The 25343-nt window shown below is 28.4% G+C and overlaps 1 protein-coding gene and 1 long non-coding RNA gene across 2 annotated transcripts in view; one reads left to right on the forward strand and one right to left on the reverse strand.

Annotated features, from left to right (window-relative positions):
• The first annotated feature begins 2558 nt into the window (after positions 1 to 2558).
• LOC129914231 (uncharacterized) overlaps positions 2559 to 25343 on the forward strand; it is an 83986-nt gene continuing 61201 nt past the window's right edge. The window contains exon 1 of the mRNA XM_055993378.1: positions 2559 to 3466. The gene's annotated coding sequence lies outside the window, so the exon portion shown is untranslated. The remainder of the gene's footprint in view (positions 3467 to 25343) is intronic.
• LOC129914257 (uncharacterized) lies at positions 21463 to 22290 on the reverse strand. The gene is made up of 2 exons (XR_008772156.1): positions 21927 to 22290; positions 21463 to 21865 (listed from the first exon to the last, which is right to left on the reverse strand). It is a non-coding gene; the product is annotated as an uncharacterized LOC129914257 (long non-coding RNA).

Genomic DNA, 25343 nt, shown 5'->3' on the forward strand with positions numbered 1-25343 from the left:
AAAAAATGTTTCGTTTACGAGATACAAGTTTTTCTCGATTTACTCGAAATCAAAAAAAGTGGATAAAATGGGTTTTGATTCTGATCCACACATTTTTTCGTTAGCATTTTCGTTTTCGACTTTGGAGACTTGAAAATTTTTCGTTTCGCATCAGCAGCGTACTAGGCTTAAAGAACGAATTTTATTAACAAAAAAAACGTAAGTTTATTCGCAAATTTTTATATAAAACGTTTTCAAAATATAAGCAACTTGACCTTTTGGAAAAGGTTTGAAAATAAAAAAATTGTTTCTAAAAAAAACAACATTTTGTGACGAAATTTTGTTTGTAAGAAATCGTGCGTCGAGTCGTTTGGGGGTCAAAACCATTTAAAAAACGTTTTCGCAAGTTGAAAAGCAAATATTTATGATAATATTAGCATTTCTTATAAAACTATTTTAAAATTAAATTAAAATTATCTTTTATGAACTTTATGAATTTTATGTATACCTAAACAATAAAAAACAAGAAGTTCAAACATTCTGAGTATTTTTTAATACAAAAGAAAGAACGTATGACACAGTTGTTTATATGTATTAAGAATACAAAGGTGTAAGAAATAATAATTTTATAAGATCTTTACCAGGAACCAAGGGTACAAAAACGTCATACGTTTGTTTTATTTTTTGCATGATTTATGGTACTCATGCAAAAAATTCCGTGCAATGGTAGACCAGTTTTACAAAATATGATATATCTACGTGGTTTATTGGAATGTACTCGTGTGTAGGTAATTTGCTTAGAGGATATAATATATGGAGTGCTTGTTCCTATACCTAATACATTGTAACGCCATATACATGGATAGGGGTCGCTGCCTTCGTTTTTCAGTGCGAGTCCGGTTCCGCAGCTGTAAATAAACACGCTTGTTGATGACAGCCATCTATGAAAACAAAATGGAGGCATGCACTCATCGAAAAACTTAAAGAAACTAGAGCCATCTATAAAAGCTTCACGGAACTAACAGCACAAGCACTCCATATATTATATCCTCTAAGTGCCTGGCTACACGGTGATTTTTCAATCGCCTAAGCAGTGAGTTTGTAGGCAAGAGGGATGAAGAGTGAAGGGGAAAGGTGCTCATGAAGGGAACTGAATTTTCTGAGGGCAGTACAGTTCCATTTCTTAATTTTTCCTCTTTTTGACATTTGTTCCTAGAAAATGTAAAAGTGGAACGTGATTGGGCACAACAGTGTGTAGCCCACCGCATGTGATTTTTCAATCGATTGAAAAATCACTGTGTAGCCAGGCACTAAGGTAATTTGATAATTTGGCAAATTATATAATTTTTAATGTCAATCTTATAGGAAATCATTTCATTTGACATTCGAAATGATATAATTTGCCAAATTAATCTCATCAAGGCTTTTTAACTTACATAATGTATATGTTCGCGCATACGTACCTCCATTACCTATGTTAAAAATAACGTTGTAAATTAAAGTATTTTTTAGTTCTTCAAAAATGTAGGTAAGGTACATTTTTTTTGTTTAAAATCAATCTGTGAAAAAATGTTCCTACTACCTCAACGCTATGGGAAATAATAAAATTATTATCCTCTCTACCCCCAAAGATTCTTTTATTGCGATATACGTACATTGGACAACAGTTCAGGATTTGTACAAAAAATCGAAATCGAGGCAACAATCAGATGATGGCTAATGCAAAAAAAAAATGGTTCGCGCTATTCTGTCTGTTTGTATTTACCTCGCGCTTTTGTCTAAACTAGACGAGCAATTTTCTTGGTACTCGGTAGTGTTAACTTGGTAGTTTACAGTTTTAGGTGATTCCCCAGAGGGGATTCACGTTATTTGCATGTTGTCCACATACACTGTGGCGTATAAGTGCTCTTTTTTTTTACCGCATATGCAAGAGTAGGAAAGGAGAAAACGGTTGGTCAACTGGAAATTTGAGTTTCTGCAGTGTGTCATATGACACATTATTTTAAAGTATTTTATAATTTTGTATGAGACCCGAAACGACCGAACTAAAAAGTTTATAATCCTTATTATGAAAAGATGAATATTTTCGAGAATATCTATTTAATTAGAAATGTTTGTTAAGTCAACAAATTTTCAAAAAAATCTTGAATCGAAAAACAAAAACAGTAATACCAAAAAAAAGTACATTGACAAAGCGGAAACGATGCTTATAACTACATAACACCCTAAACAAAATAGACTTAAGAGGAGAATATGATTCCTCCCAAGCTGATTTGTATTTATCATTCTTGGTTGATTAAGTATTCTTGAAATCATTATTTAACAAAGAAAAGTGCCTGGCACATGGTATAGAGGAGAGAAAAAGCTTTAACTGTTTTGATTTTTCCTTCATACCTACCTTTCATTTTCCCAGTGATATTAAAACGCTAAAAGCTTTTTCAGAAAACACGCGGTAAGTAGTAAGGATTCAAAACAAAAACAAATTTTATGAAGAGGATACATGTTGTTATTGGAGCTATTTTTATGCTTATATTTGTAATAATGGGCATCCCGGAATTCGTTTTTGAAAGTGTATTAGTTGATTGTGTATATATTCATGAACAAAACATTGTGGGTTTGTTATACAATACTTTGAGTTTTCTTAGGTTCCACAAAAGGATCCACTCTCTTTAAAAGGAACCGAAAGCTCGAAGGAAGAATACATTTTAGCACCATCCAGTCTGCGAGAGATTTTCATAACGTTTGGACATCATACACGTGCGTGAAAATATTTTTCTTTTTCTGGAAAATTCAAATGACAAAAAAAAAAAAATAAATTTATTGTGTCTTCTGGTTATATAAAGAAATGAAATTCATAAAAATATATATTCCTAAATTGCATATATTGATAGTTCAGAAGTGATTCATTAGAAAAAGAATTCCCTTGAAGCTATAAACCAACCCATTTAAAGGTATCTCTCTATGTTACCACCAAAATTTTTACTGGAAAATATTCGTTTATAAATTTCAACTGTTAGGAACGGGTTTCCATTTAAAGTTTTTTTTTTAATTTTCAAAACCAGAGGAATTTTGAGGTCTCTATCTCATTTCCTTAAAAAAATTTTTATCCTGAAAAATATCTATCAGGATATAACCCCCCGTAAAAATATATATAAGAAAAGCCATAAAGTGTTTTCGGTTTAGTTAAAAAAAAAAATATGTATCTTCATTAAAGTGACAAAAAAAGAAACAAGTTAATATAACTGTTTACCAGTATTATAATCACAGCAATCGTTTTCATGTATATTTGGATTACACCGTAGAATTGAAATAACAGATAAAAATACTATAGTAAATATTATACATATATACCTACCAGAAGGAAAACGAAAGAAAAGACATCATGGAAAATCAGTAGAAAAACACGAAAATAAAAATAACAAGGATACAATGTCGCCTGGGAGAAAAGCACAACGGAATTAATAGTAGCATATCCCCGAAGTTCGAGGTAGGTATATCCGATACGACAATTTATGAATCAGAGAATGTATAATGGTGAATGTGGGGTGTGTGTGTGTTTGCTGTGTGGGTGGATAGGATATAGGGAAAAACATTAGCACTTTTCGTCCTCGTTTTAGCTTCGATAGTGTTATGTTGTTCTTCTCCCTAGTGTTAGTGTTAGCTATAAATGAGTATGAAAGTTTAATTAAAGAGAAAAATAAGTTTTTTTTTTTTTTTTTTTAAGTTGATTTTGAGTGGTAGATTTGTGGTGACAGTACGCAAATTATTAAAGAATATGACACAAATTGAGAACGAGATAATTATGAAGTATTTTTTTTTTATTTGTTTCGGCAAACAAATTAATATTTAAGAGTGAAATTAAATATTTAATCTAGCTATCTCGGATTTTAAATTTGCTGTGCTCTTTAAAATAAAATTTATGTTCACGAACAAATAAGTTTTATTGTGATTTAAAGAGCTTTATTTGTTCGGTAATTTATGGCGCGAGAACCCTTTGAATTGTTGAATTTTATGATTTAGATATTACTTTAATTTAAAGAGAATACATAATTTTGATGCTTTAAGATTTATTTATAAGAAATTAAATTTTCATAATGCAATAACTTTCCTCTTCTATTTTTCCCCTGTTTCTTTTTCTTTTTTAAATTCTCATACAAAATGTTCTCATAACAAAGTTGACATACATTTCCTCATCAAAACATATGATATCTTGATATGCTATCTTTTTACAGTCATTTAACTTAAACTGGCGGATATTTTTCCGGAAACTCGATTCCTGATATAAGATTTTTTTACAATGAATATTGTGTGGTATGTAACATTGTTACTACATACACATATACGTAATTTTAAGTTCTGACTGATCTAAACTTTGTGAGCTGCATTAGTATTTGCAACATCGCCGGATGAATGTAGGTACAACATGGCGTATACGTAACATAAATGAATATATACCACAAATTGTTAAATTGAAATCTAAAAACATAGTTTTGAGATTCACCGTATAGTTGGGGAATAAATTAGTTGTCTTTTATGTTAAAATATTTAAATTGAATTTTATTTTTCAATTGAAAACCTGGGCTTAGTAAGAAAGACGTAGTAAATTAGTAAATTTTATTAGAAATACAAAAACGTAATGCAATTCTATAAGTGTAAACTCTTTAAAAAATATATTTGACTTATGTTATTATGCTTACGAAAGGATCTTGATCTTCGGAGTGATACTTTGGATAGTTTGCTTTCCGATTATATTTAAAAAACTATAAACACAAAATAAAAATTTAAAAATTAATTTTTAAAATCCAAAACCTACATAAATAAAATGCTCGACATCGCACAAACTTGCTCTTTTGTTAAAAGTTGCTTTATAAAAATTCATAAAAGAATTTGTTTAAGAAATTAAAAAAAAAAACTTAAAATATAATAGGTACTGGTACATATGTATGTATAAAGTAAGGTTTTATGTTGCAAAATCATCTGAAATCAAAGTTTGGCATTTTTGATTCTTGCACAAGAAAACATTGTTGGAGTCGTTTAAAAAAAAAACTATTTTTTTATATGAAAGTTTTCAAAAAAAAGTAAGTACCGTCAGACGTTACTTATTTTCTCAAAGATAAAATGTATAGAATTACGTAGTGCTATTAGTGTATGCATACCTGCTACCTTGGGCCGACACGGCCATTTTACCGGTAACCTGTGCATCTAAAAAGGAAATAGTAAAAACAAAGTTTCAACAAAACTCACTAACTTGTCGGTTTCCAAAAAATAGATTTTTCAAAATATTTAACTTTTTGTTTTTAATCCAAAGCAACGCGAGTTTTATTCCTCATTTTGTATTAAAAAACAAATTTAAAAATTTTTGTAGAGGAAAGGTGCAATAGCTCAATTATTATGGAACATTATTAAAGATAGAAATTGATGAAATTCATCGTTAAGCCTAGTACATTACTTGTGAAGCAAGTCGTGAAGCTATACAAATTTGTATTTTTCGTTCACCCGTGAACGTCGTTGTGAACCTTCGTGTAGAAAAAATTGGAGACTTTTGCTTCACGACCAGTGAAGAAGTTCACGTGAAAAATGTACGGGAATCTCTTTCACTCGTGAACCTACTCCCCCTATATATTTTTTCGAACAAAATTAATTTGAAAATTGAAAACAAAAAATATTGTATGAATTCACTTCACGACTTGCTTCACAAGTATGTACTAGGCTTTATGGTGATCGTAAACGTAAAATGATGAAATTAAAAATACACTAACCAATAATGAGCTAATGAACTGGTTGGAATACATTTTTCTGCTATAATTTTAAAATAGTCATAAATGAAACTATCAGTCATTTCTAGATTAACAATTATTTACCGGCCTTCCTAGGCCGGATTTAGGGCGGCCCCAGGGCCCCCACAAAATAGGGGCCCCACAAAATCAAAAAAAAAAAAAAACATTAGCTACATTCCTTTAAGAACATCGGTCGGATGATGTGGTACACTTTTATAATACGCAAAATTTTAGTTAACAGTCCACGAATAAAAACAAATTTTTTTTACAATATTGTAAGATTTCAAAAAAAAGCTAATAGTATAAATTTCAGATTACGAAAATTATAAGTATTTCCAATCCAAAAATTTCAAATCTTCTTAGAAAGCTCACCTCAACGTACATAAAGAAAAAAACCTAGTATGAGAGTTTTTTTCTAAAAGTATTAGCAATTCAAAAAACTATCTCAATATTTCAGAAATTACCGTTTTTAACTGGAAGCCTCCAAACTTTGTTACAAAGTTAATCGAAATATGTAAGATATCCATTAAAAATGAGATTTGTAATTCCTAAGAATAAGGTAAAGCATATAATATCCAAAGTTTTCAAGTGCATAAATTTAATTTTATTTAAACTAAAAAGAAACACATATAGGAATGAAGAGAATAGTATTTTTTTGTATTACTATGTTATTTCTTAGCCGCTGATAGACTTTTTTTTTGCAACAAGTTTCTTACTGAGTCGATACAATTTAAATTTGAAGAGTTAAATATTACGAAATACCTTGTCTCCTTCAATATGAAATGGATATAAATATTTTGATTGAGACTCTGTGTGAAATAAATTAGCAATTGAATTTGCCCAAAGTACCCAACCCCATGAATTTGCGGCTTTCTAAAAATAAGCTCATAAAAAGTAAAGGAAAAAGATTTTTGTTGGATCCCTGACCTAAACGCTTAATTTAAACTATTTTGAATTTCGTCATTTTATATTAATTCTGTTCCCAAAGAAATGATTGGAAAAGCATCCCAGCACAATTCCACATTTAAAGAAATTCCATGCTTAAGTACAATTATTGGTAAAATGGAATTGAAGGTAAAAACAAAACAGGGCTGGTACAAAACCACCTTTGAGTCACAAAATCATACCATTTTATGGTATTTATCTTCTATTCCCTATAAATTTAAAACTATCAAAAATAATCTTAATTTTATTTTGGAAATAAGTTATCTGAGAGGGGGGCCCCCACTTTTTTGCAGACCCGGGGCCCCCACAGCTTTAAATCCGGCCCTGCCTGTATATGAAATAATATAAAAAATCAATTTATTTTACTTGCTACGGTAGAATGTTTAGTTTTAACGGATATTATTTATACCTTTTGGGATTGGGAGATTGTTTTTATTTGCTTCTATCATGTGTTTCACTCATTTGCTCTTTTGAGCTTATATGACATTAGTTTAGAGAAGATACAAAATTCTTGTTTATTTATATTGAAATAGAAAACTACGTAGATATGTAGGTATTGTATAATCAAAAAGTATTTTGGATTAAGAAATTTGATGTATGTATTTCCGTGCAGCCTAAAAACTTGAAAGAATAAATAATGAGTTCTCAATTTAATAAACGTTTATAAATAAAACTAAAAGGTATTGAGACATAAAAATGTGCAACAGAGTTGTTTAAATTTTTTGCGTTTCGAACGTAACGTTCTTATTTAGGACTCTAAAAATTAGAAAAAAAGCTAAAAAAGTTATAGGTAATGAGCTTTTAACTTAAGAAATTTGTATTTTACTTATCTACGTAGGTACAACATTCAGAATTTGATTTTAAATTAACAGTATTTCTGTTTATTGTCAAAAATATCCCATTTGTATATTTAATCAAAATTTCAATACAAAATCCACCTAAGTATGCTCTGATCGAAACTGCTTTAATATTTACATCTTGGAATGAACGTACACCATGGTGTATACGTAACTTTTTTTAAAATTGAAATTCAAGAACATAATTTTCAGGTCCACCGTTTCGTTGGTGAACAAATTAATTGAATTTTATGTTTTAAGATTGAAAAAAATCTCTTTTAAAAGTGCATTTTGATTTATTTTCTACAAATTTTATGCTGATAATTTTATGTAAAAATGAACGACAAATGTATTGGATGTATGTATGCTTTGAGATGTAGGCCCATAAATGACCAGACCATAGATGGTCATTGTCTTTCAATTTTGAAAGAACACAATATTATGATGAAAGTGAATGAAGTTGATTTCTTTGCTTTGGTAAAAAAAACCTATTTAAAAGCAACCAACAAAATCATTGCAACGACAACACAACTTAATTATTTAAATAGCAATGCAAACAAACTATTTATTAAAGGTACCTACACTTTAAAACTAGTCAAATTAAAAACCCAAGCTAACACGAAAACTTTTCACATTACTCATTGAAAAATCTTGAAATTTTCCATTCATTAAAGATTAATTACAGAAAAGCGAAAATTTCTTTAAAGATTTCATGTATCTAGATGTTTCTCCTTGGCGAAACTAATTTACATTTCATTGGAGAAGTGGAGGAGTCCTAACGAGGTAGGCAGTTTGCTCAAAATTAAGAGAGCAATAAAATTCGGAAGTGTTAAGTGTAAGGCATTTTCACAAATATACTTAAATATGCACAATGTGTTTATTTTTTAAGGACGATGCACAAAAATTTGTATTTTTTTTTCGATCAGCATCTGTTGAAATTGAAAGAAGATATACCCATTCAACTTATTTTCCAGACATTGACATTTCAAATCTGTAATGATGAAAAGATGAATTTTTATTTTCATGTAAATTTATCTTAATTACAAAGAGACCAAACGAATTGAATATTAAAGACTTCCTGTTTTAGATTAAAGTTTAATAATTCTAAGCCACCACAGTAAAATAATAAAGTTTTATAAAGTAATTTTGGTTCTGTAAAGGAACCACAAATTCAATTTATCAAATAGATTTAAAGAGAAGGTAATAGTTTTCAAGATACAGACCAAAGGTAAAAGGTAAATTGAAAATACATAGCATTATTATTCACACCACTTTCGGACGCCTTTTCTATTTGTGTAAGGGAGGGGGTTGATGTGTGAATATTTTATTTGGATATTGTATTTTAATTAAAGTGTTTCTACACAACATTGCTACATGTGTATATAAGTATAAATAAGTATAGTCGAAACTGAGTTCATAAACATAAACAACTTTGAGAAATTATAGCCAAGAGTATGTTGTGTGTTTTAATGTACAGGAAAATTGTATGATTTTCTCTATATACATATAAATGTAAGTATTTCTTTAAAGTTTCTGTGACTTTAAACATGATAGGTGGTGTACCTGCATTAAAATTTAAGTTTTTTTTTATGAGTTGTTTTAGCAAAAAGGTTTATGCTTTTTTTACAGCCAGCAAGTCAGTAAATTCTTTTATATTTGAATAAAATTCAAGAAAAAGTCGAACGTGACTGTTCTTTTTTTTTCAAGTTGCGTTAAGTCTTGAGCCTTATTATTATTATATTATTATACAGAGATGGGAAATAAAAAGCACGGTGTTCGTTTTCTCACTCACGTACCTACACCTTCGTATCGTATAATCTAAAAAAAAATTAATTTTACAAACAAATTTTTTTGACATAAGGTAATATAAGGTTAAGTCGGAAATTAAAGTTTTTAAGAAAGTGACATTATAAGATCTCATTAATGAAATCTATCACGAAGATAGAAATAATTAATCTGTTTTTAGCAACAGCAATTTGTATGCCTTCTATTACAATTATACTTCAAATAATGACATTTGATATCATAAATGTCAGAATTGTTTTATGGGGGTTTCGTTTGGTAAAAAAAAAAACAAATATGTTTTATCTAAATCTGTCATATACAGCGATGCCAACTGAGACATAATTATGCCTTTTAGGCATAATTTTATTAACAAAGGCATTGAGGCTTATTTTTTGCCAAAAAGGCATAATTTTTTGCACTCCACTCTTGATTTATATTTTAAAAGTTTCTTACAATTTTTTTTGATAAAAAAAGATTAAAAATTATTATTTTATAATTATAACTTTTAAATTTAGGTTGTTAGACATTTTCTTTTTACCATTTATAACTCTTGGTATTGTTTAATTTTTCGAAGAATTTTGTCGTCACTAATCAATTTTATTAGAAAAGAATCTGATCTGCAAAAAATTCAATTTTGTTGCTATAAAAAGGTCTAAAACGCTTGCAAATTTGTCATTAATTTCTTCCAATTATGTAAAGCAATATCTTAATTTCCTTCAAAAATTTCTTTCGAAGAAATTTAGTTGTCGTGACAATTAAGTATAGCCTTAATGTATAGGTTAACCAATTAATTAGACATTTCCTTTTGCGTTCTTGCACTTTTTGTGTATAATTTTTCAAACACAAACTAAGAAATCTAAATTGAGGCATAAATTATTTGAAAAGGCATAATTTTTTTTCAAGCGAGGCATAATTTTGACTGAATGGGTTGGAAACGCTGGTCATATATACCTTTGGATAAAAAAAATTAATTTTTATCAAACGAAGACTAATACATATTGCTGCTGCACTTAAATCATTGAAAAAAAAAGTATAACTATGTCACTCTGGTAGAACATTAATTAGGTTAATATCTTCAGATGGTGAACACTGGTGTTGTGACTGTGCCACACTTTCAATTAATGTTTCGAAAATCCTCTGATATATCAAAATCTTTTTTTTTTTTAAATATCCATCGAGATTTTATCTGAAGAGAATTAAATTGATTTAAAATAATAATATTTGTTAGCTTTTCATTATAGAAAAAAAATTGATTTTGCGTTTGCTCGTATTAGTAACTGCTTCAACACAACATTTCTTATGTTTAAAGTTAGACCACAGGTTTAGTCCTAACCATAGTAGGTCTAAATTTTTTTATGAATAGGTTAAACTCTGGACTTTCAAAGTAATAGCTTAGAAGGAGCTTAGTAGACAACTATGAAAACGGCCCCATATTTTTTATAGAAATTGTTTTTTTTTTTAGTGGTAATAAATAATAATGATTTTTTATAAGGGCGCTATTTTGATTTTTTAAAAGTCATAGCCAAATTTTGTCCATCAAAAAACTGATCTCGTGAACATTTTCGAGAAGTGATTTATAAATGACTTCCGACGTGGATTATCAAAACATCAAGAGAATTTCAGTATTTCAGTTTTTGGCGATAAGCACCCTCCTTTTCCACTTGGAAACGCTGATATTGATATTGATTTTGAAATTGTATCAAGCGGAGTTTAAATTTTTTTTCGAAAAATGCGTTCCAAAGCATAAAAAAGTACATATATTAATGGTGGATGGACAGGACCATTCGCTCTAGGGAAACAAATGCAATAAGGTTCTAAAATGTTTTGGTCAAGAGAATTAACAATAAAAAGAAGGCATACAAATTGCTGTTGCTAAAAACAGATTAATTATTTCTATCTTCGTGATAGATTTCATTAATGAGATCTTATAATGTCACTTTCTTAAAAACTTTAATTTCCGACTTAACCTTATATTACCTTATGTCAAAAAAATTTGTTTGTAAAATTAATTTTTTTTTAGATTATACGATACGAAGGTGTAGGTACGTGAGTGAGAAAACGAACACCGTGCTTTTTATTTCCCATCTCTGTATAATAATATAATAATAATAAGGCTCAAGACTTAACGCAACTTGAAAAAAAAAGAACAGTCACGTTCGACTTTTTCTTGAATTTTATTCAAATATAAAAGAATTTACTGACTTGCTGGCTGTAAAAAAAGCATAAACCTTTTTGCTAAAACAACTCATAAAAAAAAACTTAAATTTTAATGCAGGTACACCACCTATCATGTTTAAAGTCACAGAAACTTTAAAGAAATACTTACATTTATATGTATATAGAGAAAATCATACAATTTTCCTGTACATTAAAACACACAACATACTCTTGGCTATAATTTCTCAAAGTTGTTTATGTTTATGAACTCAGTTTCGACTATACTTATTTATACTTATATACACATGTAGCAATGTTGTGTAGAAACACTTTAATTAAAATACAATATCCAAATAAAATATTCACACATCAACCCCCTCCCTTACACAAATAGAAAAGGCGTCCGAAAGTGGTGTGAATAATAATGCTATGTATTTTCAATTTACCTTTTACCTTTGGTCTGTATCTTGAAAACTATTACCTTCTCTTTAAATCTATTTGATAAATTGAATTTGTGGTTCCTTTACAGAACCAAAATTACTTTATAAAACTTTATTATTTTACTGTGGTGGCTTAGAATTATTAAACTTTAATCTAAAACAGGAAGTCTTTAATATTCAATTCGTTTGGTCTCTTTGTAATTAAGATAAATTTACATGAAAATAAAAATTCATCTTTTCATCATTACAGATTTGAAATGTCAATGTCTGGAAAATAAGTTGAATGGGTATATCTTCTTTCAATTTCAACAGATGCTGATCGAAAAAAAAATACAAATTTTTGTGCATCGTCCTTAAAAAATAAACACATTGTGCATATTTAAGTATATTTGTGAAAATGCCTTACACTTAACACTTCCGAATTTTATTGCTCTCTTAATTTTGAGCAAACTGCCTACCTCGTTAGGACTCCTCCACTTCTCCAATGAAATGTAAATTAGTTTCTCCTTGGCGAAACTAATTTACATTTCATTGGAGAAGTGGAGGAGTCCTAACGAGGTAGGCAGTTTGCTCAAAATTAAGAGAGCAATAAAATTCGGAAGTGTTAAGTGTAAGGCATTTTCACAAATATACTTAAATATGCACAATGTGTTTATTTTTTAAGGACGATGCACAAAAATTTGTATTTTTTTTTCGATCAGCATCTGTTGAAATTGAAAGAAGATATACCCATTCAACTTATTTTCCAGACATTGACATTTCAAATCTGTAATGATGAAAAGATGAATTTTTATTTTCATGTAAATTTATCTTAATTACAAAGAGACCAAACGAATTGAATATTAAAGACTTCCTGTTTTAGATTAAAGTTTAATAATTCTAAGCCACCACAGTAAAATAATAAAGTTTTATAAAGTAATTTTGGTTCTGTAAAGGAACCACAAATTCAATTTATCAAATAGATTTAAAGAGAAGGTAATAGTTTTCAAGATACAGACCAAAGGTAAAAGGTAAATTGAAAATACATAGCATTATTATTCACACCACTTTCGGACGCCTTTTCTATTTGTGTAAGGGAGGGGGTTGATGTGTGAATATTTTATTTGGATATTGTATTTTAATTAAAGTGTTTCTACACAACATTGCTACATGTGTATATAAGTATAAATAAGTATAGTCGAAACTGAGTTCATAAACATAAACAACTTTGAGAAATTATAGCCAAGAGTATGTTGTGTGTTTTAATGTACAGGAAAATTGTATGATTTTCTCTATATACATATAAATGTAAGTATTTCTTTAAAGTTTCTGTGACTTTAAACATGATAGGTGGTGTACCTGCATTAAAATTTAAGTTTTTTTTTATGAGTTGTTTTAGCAAAAAGGTTTATGCTTTTTTTACAGCCAGCAAGTCAGTAAATTCTTTTATATTTGAATAAAATTCAAGAAAAAGTCGAACGTGACTGTTCTTTTTTTTTCAAGTTGCGTTAAGTCTTGAGCCTTATTATTATTATATTATTATACAGAGATGGGAAATAAAAAGCACGGTGTTCGTTTTCTCACTCACGTACCTACACCTTCGTATCGTATAATCTAAAAAAAAATTAATTTTACAAACAAATTTTTTTGACATAAGGTAATATAAGGTTAAGTCGGAAATTAAAGTTTTTAAGAAAGTGACATTATAAGATCTCATTAATGAAATCTATCACGAAGATAGAAATAATTAATCTGTTTTTAGCAACAGCAATTTGTATGCCTTCTTTTTATTGTTAATTCTCTTGACCAAAACATTTTAGAACCTTATTGCATTTGTTTCCCTAGAGCGAATGGTCCTGTCCATCCACCATTAATATATGTACTTTTTTATGCTTTGGAACGCATTTTTCGAAAAAAAATTTAAACTCCGCTTGATACAATTTCAAAATCAATATCAATATCAGCGTTTCCAAGTGGAAAAGGAGGGTGCTTATCGCCAAAAACTGAAATACTGAAATTCTCTTGATGTTTTGATAATCCACGTCGGAAGTCATTTATAAATCACTTCTCGAAAATGTTCACGAGATCAGTTTTTTGATGGACAAAATTTGGCTATGACTTTTAAAAAATCAAAATAGCGCCCTTATAAAAAATCATTATTATTTATTACCACTAAAAAAAAAAACAATTTCTATAAAAAATATGGGGCCGTTTTCATAGTTGTCTACTAAGCTCCTTCTAAGCTATTACTTTGAAAGTCCAGAGTTTAACCTATTCATAAAAAAATTTAGACCTACTATGGTTAGGACTAAACCTGTGGTCTAACTTTAAACATAAGAAATGTTGTGTTGAAGCAGTTACTAATACGAGCAAACGCAAAATCAATTTTTTTTCTATAATGAAAAGCTAACAAATATTATTATTTTAAATCAATTTAATTCTCTTCAGATAAAATCTCGATGGATATTTAAAAAAAAAAAAGATTTTGATATATCAGAGGATTTTCGAAACATTAATTGAAAGTGTGGCACAGTCACAACACCAGTGTTCACCATCTGAAGATATTAACCTAATTAATGTTCTACCAGAGTGACATAGTTATACTTTTTTTTTCAATGATTTAAGTGCAGCAGCAATATGTATTAGTCTTCGTTTGATAAAAATTAATTTTTTTTATCCAAAGGTATATATGACCAGCGTTTCCAACCCATTCAGTCAAAATTATGCCTCGCTTGAAAAAAAATTATGCCTTTTCAAATAATTTATGCCTCAATTTAGATTTCTTAGTTTGTGTTTGAAAAATTATACACAAAAAGTGCAAGAACGCAAAAGGAAATGTCTAATTAATTGGTTAACCTATACATTAAGGCTATACTTAATTGTCACGACAACTAAATTTCTTCGAAAGAAATTTTTGAAGGAAATTAAGATATTGCTTTACATAATTGGAAGAAATTAATGACAAATTTGCAAGCGTTTTAGACCTTTTTATAGCAACAAAATTGAATTTTTTGCAGATCAGATTCTTTTCTAATAAAATTGATTAGTGACGACAAAATTCTTCGAAAAATTAAACAATACCAAGAGTTATAAATGGTAAAAAGAAAATGTCTAACAACCTAAATTTAAAAGTTATAATTATAAAATAATAATTTTTAATCTTTTTTTATCAAAAAAAATTGTAAGAAACTTTTAAAATATAAATCAAGAGTGGAGTGCAAAAAATTATGCCTTTTTGGCAAAAAATAAGCCTCAATGCCTTTGTTAATAAAATTATGCCTAAAAGGCATAATTATGTCTCAGTTGGCATCGCTGTATATGACAGATTTAGATAAAACATATTTGTTTTTTTTTTTACCAAACGAAACCCCCATAAAACAATTCTGACATTTATGATATCAAATGTCATTATTTGAAGTATAATTGTAATAGATTTTTTCAATAAACCGAGTTTAGTTAAACATTGCAATGAAAACGTCTACACCGAAAAAAAAACCAATATCAATTTAACATTTTTTAAATATCAAAATAACATTTTTTAAATATCAGCTAAAAATGCTCTATAAAATGTGTTTTATGATATTTAAAATGTTAAAACAACATTTTTATTATCAGGATGATATTTAAATGTCACATTTTGGAAATTTTTTTTGATATTTTATTATCATTTTTTCATATCAATTTCTCATTCCAAATTATTGAAAAATATTAAATAAAAAATTCTAAATGTTTACTAATTTAAAGGCGCTTTGTGTTTTTTCGAAGTAAAATGTATGATTTACTGAGAAAATTTGATCGGCACTAAGATTTTACTTCACATAGTTTGGGAGAAAATAACAAAACAATTATATCACCTATAATAGAAAAAATAATATCATCACTATTTTGTAAGGAATATTCCCTTTCAGTAATGTTTTGAAAAAAGAAAGAAAATTCTTAAAATAATAAAAATAATAAAAATGAAAAGGAAAGAAATAGGTTTCATTATAATAAACTAAAACGTAAAATCTAGTCAACATTGATATTTTAATTGTCAAAGTGAAATTTTCACTATCCACTTAAACTTAAAAAAATGTCAAAATGATATTTTCATTGTCAAAGTGAAATTCTCACTATTCCACCTGAAATTAAAAAATGTCAAAATGATATGATAAAATATCAAAATTGATATTTTAATTGTTGGACGACTTTTGTCACTGAAAAATGTTAATTTGATAGCTGTTATTATCAATTTTTTTTTTCGGTGTATGAATAGCAGCCGAGTTTATTTAACTTATAAAGCTTAAACTGTGGACTTAGAAGTCATAGCTTTAGTAAATCTTTATGAATATGGCCCATGGAGTTTTACTTAAGTTTTGTTTTAATTTTTTATTTTTTAAAATTTTTAATATTAATGAAAGTGCTATAGGTCCATTTTGGGGTAAAAAAGCGTTAAAACTTTCTTTGAGAATTTTGATAAATTTAATTGCATATTAAAATTTGACATTTTAATAATACAAAATACATAGCCTGAATTCCCTAACATTTAGCTATATTTAAAAAAAAAATTAAAAACTCAAACTCTTAAATATCTTGAAACATGAAAAAATGGACTAATGCCACTTTCAAATGCAACGATTAAATTCGTTGTGAAGAGAGTGACCTTGAAACGGATTCATTTTTTTTATTTTCAAAACCAATCTAATGTAAAATAGAATTATTGGATCTCTAAAAAATTTATATTATGCTCTGAAATAGGTTGGATTGGAAATGGGTATCTAGATTTTGCATCTGCACATGGTGTGACAAACTGTAACGAATGTTCAAAAATCTATCGCAGTCCATATTAAGTAGGAGAAAAATATTTGCATAGCAAGGTTCCGATACCTTTCATCTTTAAGTTTTTATCTGAATAATAAAACCTAGCCTTATAACGATGAAGCTGCAACCTATATATAAGAAGGGACCGTAAAGAAAATATGTGAGTTGAATTTATGTATGTCTATGTCTATCTACGAGTTTGTATGCATATACTACTATATACCTTAAGGGAGCTTCTTGTTGGATGAGTTTCATCCTCTCTTTGCAACTTTAGATTGGGGGTTTTCTTTTGAAATGCTTGAAAATACATCCCATAATATTAATTGTGTGCTATATACCCAGAGTGGATTGTGGGATTTTGTATGGAACGAAGTGATTATATTTCTTAACAACTTTGAATTCGAATGAAGGCAGCAGCTGCTGTTTTGGTATAAACGAGAAAGAACCTTTTATAAATTTGAGTGAGAATATATATTTAGTAAGGTTGAGTTGAGGTAGGCTACGCGAAGCGAAGGTTGAAATGATTTGCTTTGTTTTTATTTTTTCAAGTTCACAAGATATTAAGGTCACTATTCTGTGCACAGGAATGGTAAATCAAATGATGGAAAACAGCTGCCAGCGGAAGTGTCGAACCATTGGAAAAGTTCAACGTTGAAAATATGCATGTAGAAATTTCGAAAAAATGTACCAAAAATTACCTAGAAACTTAGGTATGATCATCTTAAATATTTATTTTTGTTACAGCAAATATCCCTTAATGTCTAATTAACTGCAAAAGCTTTTATTCCAAATGAATTAAAAGTCAAAATTAGATTGATACCTCATATACCACATACATTTGTTTTTAGCATTAATTATCCATTAGGTTTGATGTTTATTTAGAAGCAAAAATCCTTTAATTAAGGATTTCAAAGAATTGTTTGGTAAATCTAATTTACCAAAGCTTTTACTATGACAAAAATGTCTCTAACTACATATATATGAACATATACCTTATCTGAGTGTTATTAGCGTCTAAAATTTAGCCTCAAGCCAACCCAAAGATTCTTTCTTTTCGTTCCCTTAATAAGCATCAATTTGCTTAGTATTTAACCTTGCTACTTGCGGTTGCCTTTTCCTCGCAATCAAACGAAATGTTTCCATTATCATAACCATGATGCTCTGGCTGTTCATTTCTGTGAATTAGTGAAGCAGAGATAGGAAATGTATTTTGGTTCTCAAAGCTTTCAAAAAATTAGGTGGCTGATGGCATGAAATGCCAACAATGGTGAAAGCCTTTTTATTTACATATTTATATTCATTTACCTACTGTATCTATGTGGACACAGTCAGATTGAGATAACAAAGTAAAAGTCTATTAGCGGAGGTGGTTTAGAGTATCTTTTTGAAATATGAAATATAGTTATAGAGGAAAATTAGTTGAAAGTTTAATTACTCGTAAAATTTAATCATTAAATCTTAAATAAGAATAATTATAAATACCTCTTATCTTAACCATGGTTAGGTAACTCGCAAGCTTTCAAAAATTTGATATTTTTAAAGCATAAAATACATACACACGTAGGTACGTAGTAGGGTTCCCAGCTTTGGTTGGTAACTAAGGAGGACAATATTTTTTCAGATTAAAAAAAACGTAGGTAATACAAATATTTGCTTTATTTATAAATAAGATTAAAAAAAATTTTACACACTATGAGGAATTCTTATTTTTTTATAATTGATAACACTGTGCAAGTTTTTTCACACAAAAATCTGCACCATTGCTGTTTTGGACCTGAGAAATCGATTGCCATCATTAGTTTTTCGATTTATCGGTACGACTTCGAAAAAATTTTTTAAAAATAATTTTGAGCATTTTGCACGGTTTAAAGTCATTTCTCATCCAAAAACAATGTTGACATTGTTATTAATTTTTTTTCAAACGTTATTTGCTACTAGTATAAAGACAAGACAAACAATTTGGAGGCATTTATTTAACTTTTTTTGAAAAAAAAAAAAAAAAATCAAGAATTTTTGAATTTTTGCATTGTTATCGTTTTGTTATCTTTTAGTGGAGTAGTTAAAGCAAATTTCAGCTCCGATTTTTATGATTTTTGCTTTAAAACGTTGCTAAATAAAAATACTCTAATGGTCTATTGAATAGACCCTTTTGAATGGAACAAATTCGTTCAAGAGATTTTATTGCTGATTATGATTCCTTGGCATAAAAGAATACTCCAGAAAAAAGTGCTACTAAATCCATTGGTGCATTTCTGAGAAAACCGCAACACTGGTCGGTTTTCAGTTTCTTTGATTTAACTCGAAAACAAAGCCTAACTTTGAAATGGTTCCAATACACTTTTCATAGCAAATTAAATTTTCTGTCAAATTATTATGGTTAAAAAATTTTAAAAATTATTTTTGACTAAAAACCTAAAATCAAAGAAAAAAAAGTTAAAAAATTGAGGATTTTATTTTTTTTTTACTAAATCAAGGGGCATTTTGTGTATGACGCCGCCGTCCAAACGTCCAAACTTTGTTCTAATAAAATAAAGTAGAAGTAGAATCCTTTGATATTGCAATTTTCAATTTTTAATTTTAAAATATATTGAAACACAACGATTTATTCGTATAGTAAAATTAAAATCAAGTAAACTGAATAAAGTGTTCTTGAAGAAATGGTCCTCAAACTCAGATTGTTGAAAAAAATTGTACTTGTCCTTTTTTTTTTTTAATTTATCGCAATAAAATATAAATTTATCTTTTAAAAATTGTTGAGTTGTTGTTATAATAACAACGATTTTTGAAAGTCAAATAAATTCCAATATAAACATTGTTTTTGGATGAGAAATGACTTTAAACCGTGCAAAATTCTCAAAATTATTGAAAAAAAAACTTCTGAAAACAATTTTGTTCGAAGTTGTACCGATAAATCAAAAAACTACTGATGGCAATCGATTTCCAGTTCCAAAATATGGGGAAACAGTCAATGGTGCAGGTGTCTTAGTTTTTTTTTTTTTTGAAAAAACTTGAAAAAAAAATATTTATTGCATATAAAAAAACAATTTGCATAAGAATAAATATATTAATTGCAACTGAAAAATACATATTTATTGCAACTAGAAAATAGTCCAAATTGTAAGAAATTCGACAATGTTAAAAAAAAATATTTAATTTAAAATTTTAATGCATTTTGCATTGAATTTATTTTTTAATGCAGAACATTTTTTATTTGCAATACATTTTTTTTTCAATGCAAAATATTTTTATTTGCAATAAAAATTTTATTTTCAATGCAAATATTTTTCAATCGCAATAACATTTTTTTCAGTTGCAATATATTTTTTTTTATTCAATTTTTTTTTTATTTTCAATAAATATTTTTTTTTTACATTTATAAAAAAAAATTTAAGCCTTGCTAAAAAAATAAATAAATTGTGTGCTTTTAGTGCTAAGTTGTATGGAGAACAACATTTTAAAAAGCGTTTTTCTCGAAATGGAATGGACTAGTGCTGTTTTCCCCTGGACCCTTCAAATGCATTAAACAAATGATAATTTACAACCCTGCTGCAAACTATAGTTTCTTATAAGCTTTGGGTCGACCAAAAATTACTTTAATACAATGTATTGTTGAAACTCGGAGTTAAAACTCGAAATCGTATAAAAAACATACGTAGCTTTTACTTTTTTCGATTTTCTGAAGAATGGCAAATAAAAGTGTTTTTATCCCCTTTTGAAAAATCACTCCTGTTATTGCATTCCAAAACGTTTACCCGAACGCCAAAAAGTTTGCATAATATATAGCTTCCTGGGGGCCTATTGTGGTTCTGTGAATAAACGAACTTTTGTAAAATAGACATACACACATCATAAAATACTATCAATCTTCAAACCGGAAACGCCTCATTTAAAAAAGAAATATCTTTTAAAAATTTTGTTAACGCTTTCAGTATCTATGAAGGAAAATTAAGATGATTGATGTGCTAAAAATGCAGTTCATTTTTATTTGGGATACATGCAAAAAGATACTTAAGGACGAATTACGGATATATTCCAAATATCAAAATTTATATAAACAATTATACTTGGCCTCACAAAGATAGAATATGAGAGAAAAATGGGGTTAGAAACTTTTATTGTAAAATAGAATGGTGCAGGTTTAAGCCCCACTTTATTTTATATTCGCCCACAAACTTTATTTGAACAACACCCATAAAATAATATAAAATAATAAAAATCACCTATTTCTCAATGCACTGTATCAATAAAAATTCTATACTGCCTTTCTAATATTTCTACTACTGGTCATGCAATTTATCATTCAAATAAAATTATTTAAAAGTTAAATTTTATTAGAAAAAAGAAGACAATTCATCATTTAAAATGAATAATATTCATTATAATAAAAAAAAAAATAAAAACATTTATCCAACCAAGAAAAATAAAAACAATCTTTATCCTAAGCCAGGAAATTTGTTCTTTAGAAGAGTATAGATATCATCATGTCTTTTTAATAAGTATTTATCATGCGCTACGCTTAAAATAAATAACCAACCCAAATTTGCGTTCACAGCTCGATGACGATACAAAAAAGGCAAAGCATTATAAAATGAAAACAAATCGTATCGTTATCCTTCTACTTAAAATGTTTCATTCTCCGGAATTTAAACAAACTGACAAACTGGACTGTGTAAAGTCTCTCCACCCACCCAATCCCCCTTTATATTGCTCTGTCATACAGTAGATTAATTTTCTATGATTCAGAATTCAAATAGAAAAAAGGACTTTAAATTAACATAATAATGGACTTTATTTCAACCACAAATGGAAACTTTTCCAAATCACTTTCACTAGATTTGTGTCCTTGCAATTTTTTCTATTTATTTATTTGTTTTTTTTTTTTTTTAGAGATAAAATATAGTAAACCGGAAAATTATTATACGCTTCCTCGACATGCGCGTAAATGATAGAGGTCATCATAATAATAGCCTACGGTTTTTTCAGGTAGGTATTCATATTATTTGTAGGTATGAAAATATTTTTATGACATTTTCATTTTGGGTATACTTTTTTGCTTCTGGATTTGATTGCAAAATGTGTACACTTTATACCCTTGTCTAAGCTACTTTACGTACATAGCCATACTGAGGATAAAAAATCAAACAAAATCAAAAATCCATGACAATACCTATAAATGTTTGTGATTGAATATTATAATGTATAGGTAAGGATTTCAGATATCAGTTTACCAGTTGTTTGTGCTAAAGTTTGTCAATGTTCTTTTTTTTCTGAGTACAGGAGCAAGTACCAATAAGCCTCAGGTTCACAATTTCTTTCTTATTTTGTTCTTTTTTTAATATTGCTTTAAAAATAGAAATGGCCTTTGTCAATATTTATTACGTGCTGCCTCGCTTTTTAATATCTATTTTTTGTATTGACCTTTTTTTTTTTAGCTATTTTGAAGTTGAAACTTGAGGCACGAGCGAAAAACAATCTATTTTAATTATTATTATTAATTTACAGAAAAGTGATGGAAATAGAATTTGAGTAAATAATAACGGTAAGCTTAAATAGATTTTTGACTTTTGTTCTATGTTTTGTTAGGTATGTCTAAAATTATTAAATAAAAATCAATTAAAAGAGGTTGTGTATGTTGATAACGGCATTGAAAAAAAAAACGGTCTTAGAGAGCTGTTATGGTTAAGAGTAGTATTGAACAAATTCTAAAAAAAATTTAAAAATAAGTTATGAACGGTTTTCTAAAACATTAACATGTAGACCTTCCACAAAGTGGTTATTATTCGTAGGGGATTTTTTTTACGGAAATTTAAGTTATACCAATGAAATGTTAATAAAAAATTACGCTTCTAATACGAATTTTTTTTCTTAGGCCTTAGATTTTGAAATAAGAATTTTTGAAAAATAAATATTTTTTAGGGATACTTACTGGTGTTACTTTTATTTTTAGGGAATCTATAAAGCATTAAAAAAATTTCAAACTTATAGGACTTATAGGTAGGTATAACTGGGGTGCATGCATGTGTAAAAAAATTGGATTGTAAAATGATCTTTGAGCAAATAACTGGAAAACAAAGTTTTTTGTCCCAGATTTGCTGACCATTTTATACCGTTTTTTTATAAATATATTTTTTATTTTAATATAAGGAAGATAGATAATATAATTTGCACAAAATTTTTATCATTTTGATAATAAGATTTTTAAGATAACTGTAAAAATATGTTCTTTTTTAAAACGTCATATCTTTTTACATAGAGCTCTTTTGAAATCTGACTTTATTTCGCATACACATAATATATCCTATCATTTGCTGCAGCACACATTACGGTTAATTTTGTATAAATAATTAAAAAAAAAGTTTTAAAATAGTATTGGTATGCCATTTTGTAGCAAATATCAATAACACACTTAAAAATAAAATAAAAAAAAAATTAAATATCCCGTTTTCAGAAATTCGATTTTCAAAAAAAAATTTCACAATATTTTTAAAGCCCAAAAATAATTTTTTTTTATTTTTTATTTATATTAAAAAAATATAATTGTGCCTTAGTTTAAAAAAATCTTTGAAATTAAGCAAGGCGTTTGGGAAAAAATTAGATTTAATTGTTGTATGGGAGGCCGTTAATAACGATTTTTGAAAAAAAAATTTTCAATAAAAAATAGACCTTGTCTACATACTTACTTGATTTTATTGATGAAAATCGTAGAAGCCGTTTTTGATAAAATTAAGCTTTTCCAAAATTGGTTATGACAGGTACCGTTATTTTTGGTCCAAAAAAGTTAATTTCAGAAACCCCTCTGTACATCAGGATCCAAAAACTGGTACATACCATACGTTTAGACTGTTACTCCTTATATAGACCGACAGACATCGTGAAAGAATGAGAAAGATTGAGAGACTGACAGACAGACAGATTGAATTCCGAGCCCCCACTTTTTACGCATTCTCTATCATTGTGCTGTCATGTTTGATGCTATCTCAACTTTTTTTTTTTAAGAATGCATAACGTGAAATATAGTAATACCGCAAATAAAGATACACCTAACGAAAAAAGCTAGTATTTTATGAACTACATAATTACGATAAATATATTTTCTATTAATTTTGATAACATTAATAAGTGTAGCTATCAGCCATTTCAAGCTTATTCATTCTATACCGGACGTTCGTATATGCTCAAAAGACATAAAATCTATTTGTACTTAAATTTTTGGTTGTAGGGTAAAGTCGGGTGATATGGCACCACGGGTGATATGGCACCCTTTCAATATCTCCAACTTAATGACTTCTTTTCAAAGCAAAAAGAGCAAAATAGATCTCAGTCTGACGTAAGTTTTTAGTGGATGCATTCGGATCCCCAGTAGCCATTGCCACTTAAATTTAAAAAATGGACAGACAAAAAAGTGGTTTCAATTTGAGCGAAAAGTTTTTTTGTGTAAGATTGTTGTACGTGTAGTTCCAAAAGTATTTGACGCCGAGGGTTCATTTGAACACAAAAAGAACGGTAACGGTTGTATTTTTGTGTTTGCTCATTGCAATAACTAAGTAAACGTGATTATTCGTGTCATTTGAAGAAAACAGAATTTTAGTCAAATGGGGGATATGGCACCCAAAAACCTCGGGATATATGGCACCGGTGCCATTTCCCCCGCATCTACTTTTGAACCTACTAATTTTTCAACTGACAATTGTATTTACAAAAAACATCAGCAAACCAGGCCAAATGCACTCAAACCCAGATCACAGCAGCCGTTGGAGCTGCTGAATGTCAAAAAAAGCAGGACCTAAGCATTTTGCGATTCTCTTCACACTTCACTACATTAAGAAGGCTTCTTAAATGACCAGAACCTAAAAGTTTGCCAAATAGCTTTCAGATTGGCTGAAAATTGCGGAATAAGGCAGTAATCATAATGTCACTTTTGGTCTCATGATTCGTGTACCTACGTCTTTCAAGAACACATGCAACAAGTGTCACAAAAAAATATCAAGAAGAAGTAGGGCGCCACATCACCCTCGATTAGGTGCCATATCACCCTCCATTTTTTCAATCATGTTTTTGTTAATGTTTTTTATTTTTGCAAAAATAACAAGAAATTATGTTTGAATAACACTTATGTACCTACATATTTTGTATTTAAGAAATAGTTTTAAAATAAATCCGCTTCTGTTTGAAATAGAAATCTTCTTTATTTCTCAAGTAATAACGAAAAACGAAAATGGGTGCCATACCCCCGACTTTACCCTAAGCAGAAAATTACTTTCACTGAATCTAAAAAAATGTATGTAAATTTATCAAATGTAGAATAAACTATGTGCGTATTTAATTTAATTAAAAGAATAATGTTCCTTTATAAAGAGTAAATGAACGTTAGAAAATTAACTCACTGTTGTTTATTAATTAAATCTCCGTATCATGTTCACTAAAACTGTCCATTATTTCATTAAAAATGTTCAAATTGCATGAATGGGATTTAATTAAAAAAACACAAATATTCATGTATTACCCACAATAAAAGTTCTACCTCAAACTAACTAACATTGAAATGAATTGTATCTTCATTCTACATGCATTTAAAACATACCTTAATTATAATCAAATTAAAAATTCATTCATGTAGTTATTCGTGATATAAATATGTATACATA

Source organism: Episyrphus balteatus, chromosome 3 (genome assembly GCF_945859705.1).
Source record: "Episyrphus balteatus chromosome 3, idEpiBalt1.1, whole genome shotgun sequence".
Classification (NCBI taxonomy): Eukaryota; Metazoa; Arthropoda; class Insecta; order Diptera; family Syrphidae; genus Episyrphus; species Episyrphus balteatus.